Source organism: Pelecanus crispus, chromosome Z, assembly GCF_030463565.1.
Source record: "Pelecanus crispus isolate bPelCri1 chromosome Z, bPelCri1.pri, whole genome shotgun sequence".
NCBI classification, from domain to species: domain Eukaryota; kingdom Metazoa; phylum Chordata; class Aves; order Pelecaniformes; family Pelecanidae; genus Pelecanus; species Pelecanus crispus.
The window spans coordinates 82,903,690-82,923,298 of NC_134676.1; positions in this window are offsets into that span (position 1 = coordinate 82,903,690).

Below are 19,609 nucleotides of genomic sequence, written 5' to 3' on the forward strand. Positions count from 1 at the left end.
GGTAGAAAAGACTGCTTGTCATAAAAAGCTGTGGCTATTTTTAGCGCTGTCCTTATACTCTGGTGGATATTCCCTCTTTATAGGACTTTCTAAGGTATGTCATGCCCTCAACCTGCTTTAGCAAGGCTGCAGGTAGAATTGGCACATTTTGCCACTTATATCAGCTACTACAGAAAGGCAATCATTGATTCACTATAAAGTTTATTTTAACTGAAATTAACTGACTTCTTAAGATTTGTGATGCCTGTATAAATCCCTAAAATCAAGAGTGTATTTTCTGGGAGAGTATAGGTGTCCCCATGAGCCTGACCCAGAGATGATAAGGAAATTGTTCAGGAGTTTTTCCTCAATGTCTTTCCTTCCTGTATCCATCCATGACATACTGTTCAAGAGAGAACTGTACCCCTTTATGATTTTTCTTATGCCATATATAAGATACAGGATATTTGAAAGTTTTTTTGAAAGTTTTGGAATTTCAGATAATTCCCCTCGTTTATATTTTGTACATTTCTTGATGCTGTGAGGGGCTGAGATAGTAATGAAGGTGAGAGGTAATGAAAGTGAGAGGTAATGAAGTATGAATTATTCCATGCTAATACAAGAATCATTGTTCAGCCAAGGTATTTGATGATTAAGGATTTGTAATGGTGCTACTTGCTGGGTTTTCCTCACATAAGGATGTGCTAGCTAAGACCTAATGAAGTGCAGTTTCAGCCTTTTTATTAGTTGTAGTGTATAGATCAGTGAGTAATAAAAATCAGTCTTCCTGGCTTATTTTAGGATTTCTCCAGTTCTGTTTATATATGTCTTTTGGGGATGACCAATGCATATTGTTATTGTTTTTTAAGGCCCCCTAAATATTCTTCACCAGTTCAGCATTGGGAACTACAGTGCATTCCTTAGTACATATCAGTCCATACAATGATCACCAGCTATTAGTGCATAGATTTTACATATCATACTTTTGGACAGCTTTTTTTGTTGTAGGAGAATTTGCACTCAAGAGAGCTGTTCGTTAGCCATTGAGTGACTATTTTTAAACATAATCACATAATCTGAAGACTCGTCTTTTTTTTCTTTCCTTTTTTTTTTTTTTTTTTTTTTGTTCACCCTAACTTTGTTAAGCATAGGGTAGTGTATCCTATACAGTTTTTAACTAATCCTGCTTGGGGCAACTGGATAGTCCCAGTACCGCAGGGTAAGGGAGAGGAAAGAGAGTTACGGTCTTTAAGATAAACTTAGTATGTGAATCTTTTTACAAAGTAATGAGCTGCAGATAGCTATATTACCTATTTTTTTCCAAGTTAAATAAAACTTTCCCCTCCACTTTTCCCTGTATTTTTTCTACTATTTTCTTCAATGACCAAACTTTTCACATTTGCTGAGTAGGAAAGAAGTGAACTACCTTGTGGTTAATTTACTTCCTTGTTTATGTATTGGGGTAATTAATGGCATCATTTGTAATCCTGAAAATGGTACTGACTAATTCGTTGGGCACTAATGACATGTTCATTTGCAGACTGGAAGCAGCCTGGGCTGCAGTGATCATGCACTGGGGGAGTTCATGCTCCAGAGGGACATGGGAAAAGTGAGGAGTACAGTCAGGACCATAAATTTTAGAAAAGCAAAATTCCAGCTCTTCAGGGAGTTACTCAGAAGGACCCACTGGGAAACAGTCCTCAGGGACAGGGGAACGGAACAGAGCTGGCAGATCTTTAAGGACACCTTCCATAGAGCGCAAGACCTCTCAGTCCCCAAGTGTAAGAAATCAGGCAAGGAAGGGAAGAGACCAGCATGGCTGAGTCGAGACCTGCTGGTCAAACTAAAGAGTAAGAGGGAACTGCACAGGCAGTGGAAGCAGGGACAGGTGTCCTGGGAAGAGTACAGGGAAGCTGCCCGCTTGTGTAGGGAGGGGGTCAGGAAGGCCAAGGCACAGCTGGAGCTGAATTTGGCAAGGGATGTAAAGAATAACAAGAAGGGCTTCTACAGGTGTGTCAACCAGAAAAGGAACGTTAAAGGAAGTGTACCCCCATGATGAACAAGAATGGTGACCTAATATCAACAGACAAGGAGAAGGCTGAGGTACTCAGCAACTTCTTTGCCTCTTTCTTCACTGGCAACCTCTCTCCTCACCCCTCCCGAGTCGATGGACCAACAGATGGGGAGCAGGGGAGTAAAGCCCCTCCCACTGTAAGGGAAGATCAGGTTCGAGACCACCTGAGGAACCTCAATGTACACAAGTCTGTGGGACCTCATGAGATGCACCCCAGAGTCCTGAGGGAATTGGCTGATGTAGTTGCCAAACCACTCTCCATGATATTTGAAAAGTCATGGCAGTCAGGTGAAGTCCCTGGGGACTGGAAGAAGGGGAATGTGGTGCCCATTTTTAAAAAGGGAAGAAAGGAGGACCCTGGGAGGTACTGACCTATCAGCCTCACGTCTGTGCCTGGGAAGATCATGGAGCAGATCCTCCTAGAAGCTATGCTCAAGCACATGGAGGACAGGGAGGTGATTCGAGACAGCCAGCACAGCTTCACCAAGGCCAAGTCTTGCCTGACCAACCTAGTGTCTTTCTATGAAGGAGTGACTGCATCAGTGGACAAGGGAAAAGCAATGGATGTCACCTATTTGGACTTCTGTAAAGCCTTCGACACAGTCCCCCACAACATCCTTCTCTCTAAATTGGGGAGATATGGATTTGATAGGTGGACTGTTCGATGGATAAGGAATTGGTTGGATGGTCACATCCAGAGGGTAGTGGTCAATGGCTCGATGTCCACATGGAGACCGGTGACAAGTGGAGTCCCTCAGGGGTCTGTACTGGGACCGGTGCTCTTTAATATCTTCATCAATGACACAGACAGTGGGATCGAGTGCACCCTCAGCAAGTTTGCAGATAACACCAAGCTGAGTGGTGCGGTTGACACGCCAGAAGGATGAGATGTCATCCAAAGGGAGCTGGACAAGCTGGAGAGGTGAGCCTGTGTGAACCTCATCAGGTTCAACAAGGCCAAGTGCAAGGTCCTGCATCTGGATTGCGGCAACCCCCAATATCAGTACAGGCTGGGGGATGAAGGGATTGAGAGCAGTCCTGCCAAGAAGGACTTGGGGGTACTGGTAGATGAAAAGCTGGACATGAGCCAACAATGTGCGCTTGCAGCCCAGAAAGCCAACCAAATCCTGGGCCGCATCAAAAGAAGCGTGGCCAGCAGGTCAAGGGAGGTGATTCTGCCCCTCTGCTCTGCTCTGGTGAGACCTCACCTGGAGCACTGCGTCCAGCTCTGGGGCCCTCAGCACAAGAAGGACATGGACCTGTTGGAGTGGGTCCAGAAGAGGGCAACCAAAATGATCCGAGGGCTGGAGCACCTCTCCTATGAGGAGAGGCTGAGAGAGTTGGGATTGTTCAGCCTGGAGAAGAGAAGGCTGCGAGGAGACCTTATTGCAGCATTTTGGTACTTAAAGGGTGCCTATAGGAAGGATGGGGGCAATCTTTTTAGCAAGGCCTGTTGTGACAGGACAAGGAATAATGGTTTTAAACTAAAGAATAGATTTAGACTAGACATAAGACAGAAATTTTTTACACTGACGGTGGTGAAGCACTGGCACAGGTTGCCCAGAGAGGCAGTGGAGGCCCCATCCCTGGAAACGTTCCAGGTCAGGTTGGATGGGGCTCTGAGCACCCTGATCTGATTAAAGCTGTCCCTGGTCACTGCAGGGGGGTTGGGCTGGGTGACCTCTAAAGGTCCCTTCCAACCCAAAGCATTCTATGATTCTATGGTTCCATGATTCATTTAAGTTGCCAGCTTAAAATGTAGGGTGAAATCCTGATGCTGCGACTAAGATTTTATTCTGCCCTGTAATTACTCAGAATCTTCATGAGGGCTTTTCATGAATAGACATGACATGAAAACTGAAAGCTGGTTGTCTGCTCGCCAGGCAATACGTAGGAAGAGGGAGGAAAAATGGCTGAGGCTTCCTTTCTGTCCTTGTCTCACCAGGTCCTTCCTTCTGCTCTGCATCTTCTCACCTTCAGTGTTTCATACTGAGCTCCCTGAACTCCTTATCTCTTCTTCCCTTAGCATGGCAGCAGATCCAAAATAAATTAATCCTCATGTTTGCCCCACACCTTTTCTTTGTTCGGCGGTTGCGCATTGATCTCTTGATGCAAACATAGTTCCCCCCACTCCATATGGCTGGGAATAAGATGGAGAGATGGGAGGAGAGCAGCAAGATCCAACATGCACAACGTCAGAAGCCATGTTGGAGTTCTTGACAGTGAACGTTCTGGCTTTTTTTTGGCTTGCTTCACAACACAGCGGTTGTTATGAAATTGTGAATCCCACAGAGACTTTTACGAAAATGAATGTCTGCTTTTGCATTTAGGTTTCCCTTTAAAAGAAAAATCCCACTGTGGAGGTTATAAAATGGGCTAAGCTTTATTTACCTAAGAGATAAGCAATTTTATTGCTTGCAAGGTTATTTATGACATAAGCGAAGACAAACAAAAGGATGAAAGGAAAGATAACATTTGTTGTAAGTACCCAAGGGAATATCTTCATGAGTAGGGAGTTTAATAAATGCCAAGGTGATTATTTTCCCCGTTTCCTTCCCAGGAGTGGAGTTAGAGGGTCATTAGCGTATGAAGGTATGGCCAGCATGTGCTAGGCAATATTTTTGTCCATCATCTGAGAAAATTAATGCCAACTGACAGTATCAATTAAATATCTTGGGCAATTTACACGATCTTAATGATGAGCTCATGATGGGGTTAAACTCTGGATTCTCTTCTCCCACTTGCGTCCCCTGAATTCATACAAGAATGTGTTCTTGCTGGGCTGGGACAGGGCAGAGACTTGTTGGGGATGTGAAGGTCAAAAAAAAGACCAGAGTGTACTTGTTGACCCTGCGCAGGACATCAGTTTCTTGAACAGCAATGAGCTAAATGGAATTTTAGATTATTTTTGTAAGATTTCAAATGTAATTCAGGGCATAGCTCTTGATTTGTTTTCCTTTCTTTCTCTGTGGCTTAAGGGGTTTTTTTTTTAGTTTGTTTAAACTTTCAGGTTTTGAGCTTTTCTCCTGAAACAAGGTGGTTAGAGATGTACTACAGACAAAACCCCAAGGCTCCCATAGAAGGGATGTTGCCTCACTCCAGGGACTGGAGCTTTTGTGGAAGCACCAGAAGGCACATGACGAAATCACACCCATGGGCACCTCTTGCTTGAGAAAGAGGAATAATCTCCCAGCAGGAGTCCCTAGAGCTGGGTTAACTCCACAGCTGCCTCCACCATCACAGAGGTGAGGACTTGTCTGATGCAGCCTGTTGGTCGTCTTCATTCCTTTAGTCTCCTTCCCACCTTTCTTCACTGAACCCTGCTTTAACGGGTGGGAGGGTCAGACCTAATCGTGCAACTGGCCATAGAGAACAGGTGCCAGTGCAAATGTATTCCTTATCTAACAGAGGTTTGGGAAATAATCCTGACCTTGAAAACAAAATGTCTGCTGCCTACAAAACTAAGATGAGCTTAAAAATGAGCAGGTGGAGGACTGAGAAAACAGTGTTGTGCCCTGTTGGCTTTTTTCATCACACAGTAGTGCAACATGAGGGTTTGAGCAGTATTTGAAGGAAAGGTGAACTTGTTGCACACCACCAAGTAATGAGTGGTAGGAGTGCCAGGTAGGGTGAAAAATTCTTCTTACTGAAAGTTGAGCTTTTCATAGGAAGGAAGACTTGCCTTGGGAATAATTTGGGCCTCATCTGAAAGAGACAGCTGGTGGATGACCGAGCTCTTGGGCAGCTACAGTGGCATTGTCCCCAGGTGTTTGTAAATCATTTCGCTAAAGATGACCGATCAAGCCAATTTGGAATGAAGACTGATGTAATTCTGTATGCTAATTAAAACTCAGTCGGTATTACTGAGGGCTCCAGCTGAAGCTGCCAGATGCATCACTTCCCAGTGCAGAGCACCTCTGCTATTTTACTTGTCTCTCTTGCGCAGGGCCAGCAATAAGGGCAGTTGAAATAGAAAGCTGCCTTAGGTAGCAATAGGTTAGGGAAGGCAAAAAAAGAGTAAATATGAATTATTTGCTACTTGCTGCTACTTTCTGAGAAAATCAACAATGGTAAGGAATAGAATTCCTTTTGTATTTTATTGGGAAATGAAGTTAACAGCAAAAGGTGACAAAATGTAATCTAAGAAAATAAGATAAGGCTGGTTCAGCTCCTTTTATTTTCTCATTGCCTTCTCCACATCTTTCTTTCTGCTCTTCCATCTAGCGGTCGCTGAATATTTCTCCTGAGCAGCACAATCTCATTGCTACTTGTGCATAAATGCACACTTTTCTTCTGTTAGTAGTTCATGGCTCTTGTGTGTGACATAATCAGCATTTCCAGCTCCAGCCATTGGTTGAAGTTGATGTGTATGCACGTGTCTAGCATTGTGAATGTCAGGTTTTTGATGTTGGAGTTCACTCCGGTTGTGTCTTCAAACCTTCCTCAACAATTCACTAGCCATTTAGTTTTTTTTTTTTTAAAATGGAGATCCTCCTGTTATCAACTGACTTGAGGCACGAGGTCTTTAAAGCTCAGATATAATTGAAACCAAAAAAGCAAAACCTGAATGGTGGGAATGGTGTTCAATGCTCTGATAACAACATAGCAATTGAAATTAAAACGTTGATATTTTGCTTTTCATGTTTGGTGTTTTTTGGTTGTTTTGGTTCTTTTTTTTTTTTAATAAAGTATGGATAATATATTGTGTATCTGCCTCACATCATTACATCTAAGACAAAAAAACCTGCCTTCCAGCTTTGAGATGGTTTCTTCTTCTGTATGTGCTTAAGCAACCCCCTGCAGCAGAGTCCGGTCTAGAGCCCGTGCTGTTCCCCTTTTACCAGCAGCCTGGCCGTGTCTGGAGCACTGACATATTTGCCTGGCAGAGAGCTAAGAGTTATAGCAACTAAATATTTCTGTTTTCTCCTCCAGGCAGTGAAATGAGTTTGTGATTTGTCACTTGCTCCACATCTACAAGGTGAGGACAAGCTCACTGTTGATCTTTGAAGGCTCAGAGGATGGGTTGATGAATTCATCACCCTGTGCTTGGTATAAGTTTAATGACAGCAGAGTGAGTACAGTGCCCTGTTGCAATTGTGGTTACTTTGTCCGGCTGCTTCTCCTTAAAAAAATAATACAGCCTATGAAAGAGGAGCTTTTGTTTAATGAAAATGACACAGTTGAGGTGTTATGTTGTTGGTCTGTGCCCCCCTTCCCTTTCCTGTTAGTGTTTCTGAGAAGTTGCAAGAAGTTCAGTCTTGTGTGCTATCAAGATGATTGCTGTAAACAGCTGCTCTGGATCATCCAGGCAGTGGAAGGATATGTCAGGGTTGACTGAGATGACTCAGAAATAACCAAAAGAAAAAAAAAAGGGGGGGGAGAAAGCAGGCATTGGTTTGCAAAAACATGACTCAGCTTCTGTTAAGTAAGCCCTCTGTTCAACTATCGTTGAAGCCCTTCACAACACCTCATCGCAGCACGTTTACTGGGGTATTTCTTGTTGCTTTCCTGGCTTGTCTGCTCGGATTTCCTGTTTACAATAGGCTAGGAACAGAACTTGTCAGAATATCATGAGAGCTGGACCCAGACTGCAGGGGCAGCTCTCTGTCAGGGCAAGTTTTGCAGAATTTATCTTTAGAGCTGTCCTGGCATTGTCCTAGTCTTTAACAATAAACATGGTAATTTCATTCAGGCAGCAGTTTTATGTTCTGGTATGCGTACACCAGCTGTCTTCCTGCTCCTACATTCAAATCATTCTCCAAGCCTGAACTCTTCATAAATCAAAAATAGGCATGTGTCATTTACAAGGCCTTTAATTTTTAATGCACTTTTTTCAATGTGTTTCCTTATTTCTATATTTAACCTAACAAAATTATACATTTAATAACTTCAGCTTTTAAAAGCTTTTCAAACCTGTGGATTGAATGTGTATGAAGAAGACAGAAGTGAGAAAATTGATGCGTTTCATGTGCAGGTTTGTTTTGAGACTTATGGCACAAAACTTACCAAATACATGCCATACCTTTGGAGAGCAGATAATAAAATAAAGGGACACCTGAATCTGTTGAATTTACCTCCAAAATCACCTTTCTTTTATACATATCAAAGAATTTGAAAAATTTAATACCCATAAGAAACACTGCAACAACAGACTTTTTCAGTGTCTATCCAAACGACGTGCACGTATATGAAAACAGGAAACTTAAGAAATTTCAGATACAGTCATGTAACATGAGCTCTCAATCCTATGTTCCACCAGGTTAGCTTCAATGGACATTTAAAAAATGTAGCCCTATATAAAATAAAGGTTAAAACTTTTTTTTTTTACAAGGAAATAAATTTTAGTTTTAAACCTCCACAGGGTTGTTTATTATATTAATTAATGGGGGAAGAAGCAAAAGCATTTTAAATATGGAAAGTAAATTGCTAGTATCATTTTTCTCTTTGTTTGCTTGAAAAGCATCTTATTTTTTAATCACAGAATGAAATCTGTCTTAAATTATTTTTTTTTTCTGTCAAGTCATTTGGTGTAGTCTTTTAGACTAGAATAGCTGGAATGTGTTGCTGATTATAGGAATTGCCTGGTCTTCCTTTACTTAAAAAGAAGCACATGGACTTGAAAAAAACGTAATGAAGGAAACAATTTGGGTAGCTCTCCCTGGCAAAGAATCCCTTCCCTTCTCTTTACTGAAAGTGCTGTTTGTGTGTTTTATGATTCACTCGCATGAAACCTCATTCAAATCCAAAATTATCTGAGGCTTCACTTAACACTTTATGGTCATACTGTAAGGTGTGGGAGATGGAAAGTATGTGGAATATATTGCTATTTAAAGTTTCTAAGCCTGCTCAGCTTTGAAAGTCTGAAGACTCTACTGAGATCATAGTGGAAAAAGTATATGAAGGTGGGAAAGTGGTCTTCAAAATACTTAATATGTTATTATAAAGACTGTAAAATGAGATCACTAAGATGGTTTTCAAATACTGAGTCTTCTGCATAGTAAGGCTTTTATGGCATAAGAATTACTCTGGATTCACAAAAAAATGTATGCTTAAATGCTGTACTTAGTAAAAATTATCAAGGCTGGTTTTGGTAGACAGTTGACCTAGCATATAGCTGCAGCAGTTAGATCAGATAGTACCATTTAAACTGTGTATCTGGCTATAAGGGTTGCTTATAAATCCACTCTTCAAAGACACAGGTCACCGGGAGCAAATTCAGGGAGCAAATTCAGAAAGCAAATTAGAGATTTTCCTTTTTATCCCATGCTTATTTGTGCATCTTCATTAACTCCAGTGCACACTGAATATTCTCAGTAGTAAACAAAGGCTTTCTTAAGCAAATATTTTTGTTGAAAAGCAGGTTTCTGATGATAGCATAAATGTTGAGTAGTTCTTAAAGCTTTGACCCTGAGGATGAAAAAAAGGAGAAGACAGGCACCAGTATGGTTATATTAAATGGAAGACCACAACTGTAGTATATATTAGGTTAAAAAGGTGAGGTTATATTAGGTTATAAGGGTTAACGATAGTTAACCTTTCCTTGTGCAGTTGTGAAGAGTTATTAGGATAGTCACTTCATGCTTTGAAATCTCTCTCACAGTCATGGCTAATATGCACCCTGTTTATGGCTCTGAAGAGAAAGGCAGCAAAATGTTGTATTATAAACATAACAGTGTCATTTTAAGCTGTAAGATTTAGTTGTAATTTGGTCTGTGGCCACTGTTTTAGATAACTTATCAGATATTCACAGCACTTTGAGAGACTAGGTTTCATGAACACAGGGCATGCAGGACACTTGCTTTCCTTCCTTTGGCACACCTTTGGGCAGCCTCTTATTAGGCAAGTGTGGAGAGTGTGTTTCTGTGCACGGCACTGTCAGAGGGACACTAGTAAATGTAACTGCAGATAATGGGTCTTCAAAGTGGTGATCCCCATGCTGCCTATGGCTTAGCTGCATTAACATACTTTTCTTTATCCAAGCGCTCCGCCAGGAGTGGTGGACACCACTGCTGTCCTTCCAGAGTGACAGGACAAATAACTCGTCGGTGAGAGCACCGGTTGCTTTAGAGAGCAATGGAAATTAGAGCAGTGTCTATTAGGAGATGATGTGAGTATCAGAAAACTCAGCAGAAGCTGGCTGGCAAGACTTCCAGCTTTCTGAAACACACAGTGACTTAAAGCAAAAATCTGCAGTATAGTATATTTTTCAGTAATTGTTTTAGTTTTGTTTTGCTACAAAAAAAACCAAACCCACTTGATGCTACCTAATATGTTACTAATGAATTACAGAAGTTCCTCCGAATCTGGCAGAGCATGTGCAAAACGAATCCATATGTCCAAGCCAATGACAAAATCAGTGTGCCGTCAGCCTGGGAGATATTGGACGTGCCGTGATAAGCAGCTGTAGGTGCACTGGGTGCACCATGCTGGATTCATGCAGCTGGCAAGTCTGACAGGGCGTTCTGCAGTTTTGGTTGCAGAATCCTCAGGTTTGGGCCAAAACAATCACAAAGTGAAACACCAGAATGCATCCAGTAAAGTAAGTTGTACAAGCTAGACTGTGTCTCTCAATTTTACAGTATGCCTACCCTGTAGGATGCTGCATTCCTTTCAGTTCAGCAGTAATAGTTTAAACCTTGTTACCTTCATTTATACACATTTTAAACCATTTCCTCCTTGTCATTCTACAGAGGTGATATTCTGAAGGCTGATGCCACATTTTTGATTGATTGTTCTTTGTGATTTGAGAGAGCAGTCCCCTCTTAGAACATTTCCTTTCCTTTAAATAGAACAGCTGCCTGAAATAACATCTCTGATTAAAACCCACAATATTTGTGTTTCTGTGTCCTACTCACTAGCTTACGGGTTGAAAGTCACCAGCAGAATGTCATCATTGCCAGATCCTGCATCTGGATCTTTGATTTATTTGACAGACATGCAACATCCAAAATATCTAGGCATATCGCCAGTGACTGTTTAGAGGTTTTTGTAAGGGAACACACCATGTTCTTAATAGATCAGTGCCCAGTCATTCTCCCAGAACTACCTTTTTCTGGTTGTCTTGGTTTGTGTTGATCCTGCGTAGTTTGAGTGAAGCACTCCTCTATCAGTTTTCTTCCACAGAAATAAAGATGATTGGGGAAGCTGAAAATTTCTTTTTCTGCAGGTTAGTAATATAGTAGTCATGAATCAGAGCTAATCAGAATAAAATGTGTTAGAACCAGAAGTAAATTAAGTCAGTGGACTACAAGGAAATCAACACAATAGAAGAGATTTTAGCTTTTTAACTCAGTAAACAAAGTCAGTGAGCCACAAATCTTATGTTTGATGATCATTTTTGCCTCTTCCATGTACTGTGTTTATGGAATATGAAGACCAAAAAAGAGAGAAAAAAACTAGCTAGCTATATGCACCTTTATAACATCATGTAGAAGCAAAATGTGCACTCATAAAAGTAATTGTGCAGAACTGGGCTTGTCATAATCCATATAAGCACACAAGACTTGAAAAGGCTGAGACTATTATTTCTGTTTCTTTAATAAGACCGTTTGCTTACGTGCTATTTATTTAAATAATTGCAACCATCTTCTTCCCCCACCCTTGCTTTTTCCTTTTGGAGAGAAAGAACTCCTAGAAATAACTAGTGTCAGCTGTGAATTCTAGAGGTGAAGCCAAGAATATAAAGCCCATGCAAGTGTGGACAGATCTGACCCTCCCAGGGAACATGGTGACACGGTCCCTTTCCCCCACCCCAGACGGGACAAGCAGGCTGGTGTCAGCAGCACCTTTTACAGAAGTTACTCAGGGAGCCAAGGGACTGATTTTGTCTGCAGCTGCTCCTGAGAGTCAGCCAGCCCTTGCCGCGGATGAGTGTACTTTCACTATCCCTGCTTCCGGGGGACGGTGTCTGGAGCCTGCCGACAAGACACAGTGTTCCCGTAGCACCCCTATTAACGTGGGTGACTATGTTTATGTCGCTCAGTGTAGGGTGTTGTGCGCTAGTCCATTACTTGTACGCTGCAGTTAGCATCGCCCCTGGAGCGGCCCTGTTTGCAAAGTCTGCACCGTACCTCGTTTGCCGCACTGTGTTGCGTTCAGCATGGCTGAGTGACGTGGGACTAAACTGAAAGCAAATAGATGACAGTCATTGCTTCGGAGAAAATTAAGTAGATGGCACCGTGATGAGGTTCCTTGCTATGTTGCACCGGGTACGCCCATGGCACGCACTGCTGCCACTGATGAATCTCAATAGTTTTTATTTTTCAACAAGCTACCTTGCTCTTAGGTTTTTTTAACTTTTCGCCTTTTTGTAACAATGCTAGCCTTCAGCTTCTTGGGGTCCCGGGTTAAAATTTATGAATGTGAAACTTTTTAAAGGTCACCAGAGCCCTTGTTCCTGCTGTCAACAACTTGCCTTGCATGAGGGCTTGAGAAAAGAGTTTGGTTTGGGTCCTGGGTACGATGCAGAGCACCCTAGAATAATCCTGTAACAGTGTTTTGAAACCCCTTATTAAAACTATCACCATATTTAGAAAGATCTATGGTCTGAAGAAACAGAACATCTTCTTATAAGGTTGGAAAATACAACAGCATGTCCAAGTCCAAAATGTCCTTGTCTGAACTCACAAGATGTCTGTTCTGTGTAACCAGTCAACAGACTTCTGGATGACATAAATCAAAGCTGTTCCTCATCCACAGCCTGCTCAGTCTGTGTGTGCGTGTGTTTGGTAGCGTGCACAAGTTATTCCCGTGGACTCATGCAGGTGATGGGGGTGATGGAGGTTGATGGGGAATTTGCTCCATCAGAGGTTCCTGGAGGGCTCTCACTGCATTCAGCAAGGGACTTTCCTGTTGCAATGTGCTTATAGACTGCAGATTGCACTGTTGAGCTAAAGATATCCACGTGTTCATCAGGGGTGAGATGTCTGGCTTCTCTCTCAGTGGCTGCTTGGATGCTCCGGGTAGAGGGGCCAGTAGCCAGAGCAAAACTTGCATTTCTTCCTTCTCCCTGTGCTGCTCTTTACTTATAATAATAAGAACTTTTCTTCTTCCCCTTCAGATCTGCTCACAGCAAGCCAAGGAGAAAGAAATGACTTCTTGGAGTATTTTGTATTTATCAACTAGTTGCCAAGAGAGAAAGGTTTAGTACAGCAGAGCCTGCCTTTTGCAGCAGCAAATAAATGGAAGCAACGAGCTACTTGTACTCTGTTTCAATCCTAAGTGTCCTCTCTATTGTATTTTTTCAGATTTCTTCTGGTAGTGCCAGAAGCCTAGTTAATATTAGGGCATGCAAAATCATGGGAGAGTACCAAATATATGCCAGAGAAATTAATGTATTTTAAAATTACTTTCTAATTGCATATGGTAAACAAAAGGGATCAGCAGAGCATAGGGTAATATCGCCTTCATTAGAACAGGGTTTCCGTATCTTAGCTACATGAAAATGATGTTTCTAAGTCATTTAAAGCTTAATTTGGGTTTTTTTTTGGGTCGAAGGGTAATTGTGAGACAGTGGTAGGATGTGTTATCTCACAAGTAAAAAAGGATGAGTTCACCGCGGTGTACACCAGTATTAGTCATTCCTGTGCATGCTTTTAACCTGTGATAAAATCACCTTCCAGGTAAGTCAGTTTGCGTTCATTGTGAGATACTTCAGGGTAACAGTTCTGAAATACCTTAACATAGTTCCTGTATCGCAACTGCCTATTTACTAGGTCATACCATGAATAAAAAGGATAAGTTCTATACTAGGAATTCACGATTCTTCTATCTAGTCACTACTGCTGGTGTTTTTTCAATAAAAAGGCGGTTTTGGGAAGAAAATGTATAGTGGCTTTTCAAGTGCATTCTGGGAAGGCATTTCAGGTCAAAAAGTTAGATGGAAGGGATTTGCTTTCAGGAAATCCAGCTTTATGTAAGGCTTTATTGGTGGCATAGGATATAAGAGCAAATACAAGCACAAAAAGAAGTAGGATATTTTGAATCATTAAAAAGTTTGAGTAAAATACAGGAAAGGGAAGACAGTGAAGGGATTGAGAGAATATTGTTACCTCCTTTGAACTACTTTGAATTATAAGAGAAAAAAGAGGGGAAAATCAGAAAGAAAAGTAAGCACAGTCTTGTGGTTTGAAAGTTAATTTAAACTATATTCTCCTACTTCTGCACAGGCCGGGTATTGTTTTCTTTGTTTGTTTTGTTTGAGAGGATAGCTTTATGTGGTACAAATGATGGATCGCTTTATTGCTTTAGAGGTGCACAACTCTGTCACAATAAATGATGTCTGATGCACTAAAAAAATAATGGACAGCAGTAAAACTGTCTTTCCTGTCTTAACCTGTTAAAAGATAGGTAAGAGGACCATTTAGTTTAATTTATGGGAGATAATTAAATAGCTCTAAAACACTGATGCAGGTTCTTTTGGTTTATACCACATATGTAGTACTGAAATAATTTTTGAAATCGGAGCCAAAGATGTTATGGTGTTCTATCCTCTTTGCAATGCTAACCAGGAAAAACAGGCTGCTTACAGAAGAAACGGACTGGTGTTGACAGACATCAACTGATTGAGGGTAGGCCTCCAAACAAGGGTGTAAATAATAAAAATATCATTTGTTAATCAGAAGTCACTAGCCAGTAAATACTCTACACCTTTACAGAGCTACCAAACCACAGAGGGATTTGTTAAGAAGAGTACTCAAGAAGAGTACAGGGATCTCGTTAGGTCATTCAGGGAGGAAATTAGAAAGGCAAAAGCCCACCTAGAACTCAATCTGGCCACTATTGTAAGAGATAATAAAAAATGTTTCTACAGATACATTAACAACAAAAAGAGAGCCAAGGAGAATCTCCATCCTTTATTGGATGCAGGGGGGAACATTGCCACCAAGGACAAGGAAAAGGCTGAGGTACTTAATGACTTCTTTGCCTCAGTCTTTAATAGCCAGACCAGTCATCCCCAGCGTACTCATGCCCCTGAGCTAGAAGATATGGACTGGGACCAGAATGGAGCCCTCATAGTCCAGGAGGAAGCAGTTAATGACCTGTTATGCCACCTGGACACTCCCAAGTCTATGGGGCCGGATGGGATCCACCCGAGAGTACTGAGGGAGCTGTCCGAGGAGCTCACCAAGCCAGTCTCCATCATCTATCAGCAGTCCTGGTTAACAGGGGAGGTGCCTGATGACTGGAGGCTTGCCAATGTGATTCCCATCTACAGGAAGGGCCGGAAGGAGGACCCGGGGAACTACAGGCCTGTCAGCCTGACCTCGGTGCCAGAGAAGACTATGGAGCGGTTCATATTGAGTGCGCTCAACAGGCACGTGCAGGTCAACCAGGGGATCAGGCCCAGCCAGCATGGCTTCATGAAATGCAGGTCCTGCTTGACCAACCTGATCTCCTTCTATGACCTGCTGACCCGCCTGGTGCATGAGGGAAAGGCTGTGGATGGACTTCAGTAAAGCCTCTGACACCATCTCCCACAGCACTCTCCTAAGGAAGCTGGTGGGTCATGGCCTAGGCAGGTGTACTCTTTGCTGGGTAAAATGGCTGGATGGCCAAACATGGAGAGTTGTGGTGACTGGAGTTAAATCCAGTTGGTGGCCAGTCACAAGCAGTGTTCCCCAGGGCTCTGTTTTGGGGCCAGTCTTGTTTAATATCTTTATCAACGATCTGTATGAGGGGATTGAGTGCTCCCTCAGTAAGTTTGCAGATGACACCAAACTGGGTGGGAGTGTCTGCTTGAGGGTAGGATGGCCTGCAGAGGGACCTGCACAGGCTGGATCGATGGGCCCAAGCCAATTGTATGAGCTTCAACAAGGCCAAGTGCCAGGTCCTGCACTTCTTCACTCACAACAACGCCATGCAATTCTACAGGTTTGGGGAAGAGTGGCTGGAAAGCTGCCTGGCAGAAAAGGACCTGGGTGTTTTGGTCGACAGCCAGCTGAACATGAGCCATCAGTGTGCCCAGGTGGCCAAGAAGGCCAACAGCATCAGGAATAGTGTGGCCAGCAGGAGCAAGGAAGTGATTGTCCCCCTGTACTTGGCCCTGGTGAGGCTGCACCTGGAATACTGTGTCCAGTTTTGCGCCCCTCAATACAAGAAAGACATTGAGATGCTGGAGCGTGTTCAGAGAAGGGCAATGAAGCTGGTGAAGGGTACAGAGCACAAGTCCTGTGAGGAGCAGCTGAGGGAACTGGGGTTGTTTAATGTGGAGGAGAGGAGGCTGAGGGGAGACCTTATCGCTCTCTACAACTACCTGAAAGGAGGTTGTAGTGAGGTGGGTGTTGGTCTCTTCTCCCAAGTAGTTAGCAATAGGATGAGAGGAAATGGGCTCAAGCTGTGCAAGGGGAGGTTTAGGTTGGATATTAGGAAAAATTTCTTCATGGAAAGAGTGGTCAAGCATTGGACCAGGCTGCCCAGCAAGGTGGTGGGGTCACCATCCCTGGGGATGTTCAAAAAATGTGTAGATGTGGGACTTTGTGACATGGTTTAGTCGGCATGGTGGTGTTGGGTTGATGGTTGGAGCGATGATCTTAGAGGTTCTTTCCAATCTTAATGATTCCTAGTTTTTACTTTCATTAAAAATAATCCAGCCACCAAGCCAGGAAACATTAAATTATTAGTCTACCCTCAATTGGTTTAGTGGTGGACTTGGTAATGTTAGGTTAGTGGTTGGACTGGATAATCTTAAAGGTCTTTTCCAACCTTAACGATTCTATTCTACTCTACTCTATTTTACTGTTTCTTAGCTGATGGGCAACCATGACAGGTTTGCCTTGAATGTTGCTTTGACCATCTCTAGTGAGAAGTTTCATTTTGATTCTAGGCAGCCCAATGAAGGCAAGGCCTTGCTTAGATCTGGGCAACTGCATTAATTTTCAGATAAATATAAATAATATTAGGTTTTTGCAATAGTTTTTCCCCTACCCCTATGTTCCATCTGTGGATTTAGCTGAAAACAAAAGTATCACGTCTCCTTTGAGAAAGACTGAATGGCATCACATTCATGGGTTCATTTTAGAAATATTTGTTAAAGCAATAAACAGCTAATGGGTCCTGGCCTCCCTATCCCCAAGCATTTGGTGGAGGGTTGGCGAGTCAAAGGAACACTTTAGCCTGGAAAGGCTCAAAGAGGAAGGTTAGAGTCCCTTGGTAGAGATGCATGGGAGTGGTGGGGACCACCGTGCACTTGGTCATTCCCTCCAGTGATCCCAGCGGGAAGCCCTGCAGGGAGCTGCTCATGGTTGGTGCGATGCACCATCTTCCAGAGATTGTTGTTTTTCTCATGTAAGATGAGAGGAAATGGCCTCAAGTTGCGTCAGGGGAGGTTTAGATTGGATATTAGGAACAATTTCTTCATGGAAAGAGTGGTTGAGCATTGGACCAGGCTGCCCAGAGAGGTGGTGGAGTCACCATCCCTGGAAGTCTTCAAAAAACGGGTAGATGTGGGACTTTGGGACATGGTTTAGTGGGCATGGTGCTGTTGGGTTGATGGTTGGACTGATGATCTTAGAGATCCTTTCCAACCTTAATGATTCCTAGTTTTATTTTCATTAAAAAATAATCCAGCCACCAAGCCAGGAAACATTAAATTAATTATTAGTCTACCCTTAATTGTTTTAGTGGTGGACTTGGTAGTGTTAGATTAATGGTTGGACTGGATGATCCTAAAGGTCTTTGCCAACCTAAATGATTCTATGATTCTATGACTCTATCATTCTAAGACATCAGACTCTACTGCTGGACCAGCAGAGAATTAACACATAATGCCAGGCTTTGCACTTTAATATTAGTTACTGGATATGCTTTTTTTTTTTTTTAATTGTATGTTCCTACCCCCCCTAAAAATACATCTCCTAAATGACTCGGTTGTTATGTTATATTTAAAGCTCTCACCTTCTCTGTTCTAGGTCATTGCCTTTCATCCAAATATAACAAACATTTATTATAGCGAGGTGCCTGAAGCAAACTCAAAATGAAGCGTCCTTCTGAACTCTGAATATTCCCTGTTAGGAGCTGGATTAGACGACAGGTACACTCTTCAGCTCAGATTTTGTGGTAGCACCTGGCCTCTACTCAGAAGCTACTGCTCTGTCCTAATGTCCACGAGGTCAGGTGATAGGAAGATCCAGCTCTAAAAATAGCATGCTGTAGCTAGGTGGGGGAGTTCCAGGAGCAAATGCTTGCTGGGAGAAGAAATAGGTTACTTTTCTCCTGTTTCCAGGATATAGTCTGGAGGGCAGGTGGAACTTGCCTGACAATATGCCTTTGCAAGTGGCTTTCACTAAAAACACAACATCTAGGAGCTGGAATGCACAGTAACAGTCATGCAGTGCAACTCGTGGTACCTCCTCAAGTCTCTGTGGTCCTCAGAAGAGGGGGATCTGCTCAAAATCCATGATACATGGGAAGTCTGGACTCTACGTCCCTGGGAGCAGTTGTCCTCCTGCAACACCAGCCTACTGAAAATCTACGTTAAGCATTTGACTTGCTGTAGAGTTGCCCATAGCCATGTACCCCGAGTCACAGGAGTTGGTTCAAATCAGCAACATTCACCTGGGCAAAGACATTTTCCTGTGGAAAGCCATTGTTGGGTGGACACCCAGCTTCACGCACTGCTTCTGGAGACCCTTCTTCAGTTCTGCAGCTGGGCTTTGTGCTTTGTGGCCATGCTGTGGAAAGCTAAGGTGGCTGCAGTTTATGGCGAATTAGTAATTCATTTCTGTAAAACACATGCTTAATCTAGAAAGGGGTTAAAAAGTGCTGGATACGTGTTTTAGCTAGATAATTGCCAGAAAAGGTGTCGATCAATTTTGCAACATTGCCTTGTGTCTCTCAGAAGCTCAAGCACTCAAGCATTGTAACTTGCCACCCTTCTGTACATTTTTATGGACAGCTGACGTGGAAGGGCCGTTAGTTTTACATCCTGGCATAGCACAGATTTGTATGTGCGCACAAGTATCTTAATATTCGGAAATAAGAAACTTTTGCATTAAACAAAAGAAAATCAGATCTCAAATAATAAAACTTTGATAACTTCCAACTTTATAATAACGCTGACAATAAAGCTAAGCTTAAATTGTTAAGTAGAAGTGCTGGTCTGAAAATGTGAGATTTCAAGAACATGTTGCACAGAACTGCTAGAAGTGTCTGTCCCTTAAATGGTGCTGATGCCAATTTAAATTCTTAGAAGTGTCTGTCCCTTAAATGGTGCTGATGCCAATTTAAATTCTAATACTGCCACACAGCATTAGAAACTTGGTTACTAAGAAGGGTTGTGCTGGTATTAGGAAAAAAAAAAAATATTCACATTGTCACTCAGCTATGAAGGAGCTCCAGGTAGATGAGCAAAATGAAAGACAACCTTTGTGTTTCTGTGTTTTGTGTTTGGTTTGAACTAGCACTCAGGCAAAAATGATTAACGGTGTTACTAATAGGTGGGAAAAAAACCCTAAAAAGTCTGCCGTTTACAAACTCAAAATTAAGCTGAAGCACTGTGTTTCACACAGGGAGGTTCTACTATTGGTATTATGTACAGTGTTAGATCATGTTTGGGCT